This window comes from Bactrocera latifrons, unplaced genomic scaffold, assembly GCF_001853355.1.
Source record: "Bactrocera latifrons isolate USDA-ARS-PBARC rearing strain unplaced genomic scaffold, ASM185335v1 scaffold_128, whole genome shotgun sequence".
Lineage (NCBI taxonomy): Eukaryota > Metazoa > Arthropoda > Insecta > Diptera > Tephritidae > Bactrocera > Bactrocera latifrons.
Window position 1 is genome coordinate 359005 of NW_017534719.1, and position 2512 is coordinate 361516.

Genomic DNA, 2512 nt, shown 5'->3' on the forward strand with positions numbered 1-2512 from the left:
CTATGTCAACCAAACTCTACAGAGTTTTTTCATTCAGGCATTTCCATATACAGTTCAAAAATAGAAGAAATCGGATAATAACCACACCCACCTCCCATACAAAGGTTATGTTGAAAATCACTAAAAGTGCGTTAATCGACTAACAAAAAACGTCAGAAACACAAAATTTTACGGAAGAAATATCAGAAAGAAGCTGCCCCCAGGCTTTCTTTAAAAATTTAAAATGGGCGTGGCGTCGCCCACTTATAGATCAAAAACCATATCTCAGGAAGTACTCAACCGATTTCAATGAAATTCGGTACATAATAGTTTCTTAACACCCTGATGACATGTACGAAATATGGGTAAAATCGGTTCACAACCACGCCTTTTTCCAATATAACGCTATTTTGAATTMCATCTGATGCCTTCTCTGTATAATATATACATTAGGAACCAATGATGATAGCGGAATAAAACTTTACACAAATACGGTATTTGATGCGAGAGTATAAAATGTTCGGAACTTAGCCTTTCCTTACTTGTTTATGCCTGTTTTTAATTTTAATTATATACTTTTTTGCAATAAAATCTAAATTCCATACGTAAACACAGATATGATTCAATTTCAAATTTTTTTTTGTAATACGAGGTATCTTTGTCTATTCGAATAAGTATTCAAATAAAGGTCTGAAGTGAGACAGTATCAGCGTTCAATGGTTTGATGCTCATCGATGTTAATGTTTCTTCCTCAAAATACGACTTCATTTACTCAACCACTGTATCATGGGATCATTGCTGCAACGATTAATGATGGATGTTTTTTTTAAAACATAAACGTAACATATTTACATAGATTTTGATGTTTGCTATCTTTTTTTTATCAGTCCAAAAATACTTTTTGATTGTTTCTTTTACCAATAATACATATATAAATCCGCAATATTTTAATTGTTTTCTCACTGCTTTTTTTAATTGGTCCTGATATTGTGTTTTGTATGAAAAAACTATTTTTTTGGAAGGTTTTTTGCACTGTAATTTACTGCACCAGTTAAAGGTGCAAAAACTTGATCAAGTGTGAAAATCAACATAATTTTTGTATACGCTACATACTTCAATTTTTCCTTCAACTTCGAAAAATAAGTCTTATATTTTAGATTGGCCAAAAGGTTCGTAAAAATGTATTTTAAATTGTAAAGAAATCACCACACCAATGTGTCAATATGGCGATAGTAGGCACAATTTCGGTTTCTTTGGCGTATATACGTAATTAAGTGTAAAGTATACAAGTGCAGTACGAAAACTCAAAATTTGTTTCAATATGAGTACATTTAACCAAAAAATATAACTACTTTAAACAACACTCAAATTTTATATATAAAAATATATGTATCGTCACCTAAAATACAAAACAATGCATCATGGAAAATAAATGGAAATCGCTGACAGATATAATAACTAAAATTTATCCATTTTATAAGGAAACTCAAATTTTGTTTCAATATGAGTGCATGATAACCAAAAAAATATAAATACTTTAACCACTTTATGACAAAAACTCAATATAATTTTTTTTTGATTTAACGCAGAAAGGACTACGCGAAAGTACTTCAGTCACCCCGGGTATTCGCTCGATCAGGGTTATTTTTTTAAAGCGCGGCCGAAGGCCGCCAACGCAGAAAGAGTATTTTCTGAATCGAACGTGAAAATATTTTCCTTTTGGACGACGCACGTTTCTATCACAATCGTTTCCAAACAAATTTACTTTCGTTTCAACGCTCCATAAGATGTTTCTCCACTTTTTTGCTCCCTCAGGTCCTCACCAATCTAAATAACTTCTTACAAAATTTAACCTCATATCTAAATTTTTTGATAGCATTAATGGAACTTTCCTGGCTATACGTCTTGGTAGCTTGGCCTTTTGCAAACGCCTGCGAACTTTTCCTTTTTACAAATAGTTACAATGTGGCGATCAAGAACTGTACTCGTTTTTTGTGGCCTTCCACGGGTCTCCCTACTATATTTTCGCTCTGAAGCATTTTGAGCTTTAATGAAAAAAAAACTCACCAATTTAGATAAAAAAAATCTTGAAAAACTGGATAAAATTAATTTTGTCTTCAGAAAAAGCTAAGTTCACTTATGTGTAACTATTATATTGAGCAATTTTTTTTCTGAGAGTTCAGGCAAAACTAATACACGCATTAATTCGGGGAATCACATGCTTCATTCTCTTAGAAAAGGCGATGCCATATTATCATATAAACTGTTGAGAAAACTAAGTTTTATCGTGTAACTATTATTTTGAGCAGGTGTGTATGTATTTTTATATTTAAGAATTTAGTTTTTGATCTAAAGTGGTTATATTTGTTGGTTATCATGGTCTCATATTGACACAAAATTTGAATTTTCGTACTGTACTTGTAGACGCTACACTTTATTACGTAATATTATTATATAATATTACTTATACATGTGTATATAGCAATTTTCAACTTTATATTACTAATACATGGATATAAAATTACTTATTTGC

General features: G+C 31.1%; 1 protein-coding gene across 3 annotated transcripts in view; it reads right to left on the reverse strand.

Annotated features, from left to right (window-relative positions):
• LOC108978836 overlaps positions 1-2512 on the reverse strand; it is a 20378-nt gene that overhangs the window by 16416 nt on the left and 1450 nt on the right. The gene's annotated exons all lie outside the window — the stretch shown is intronic.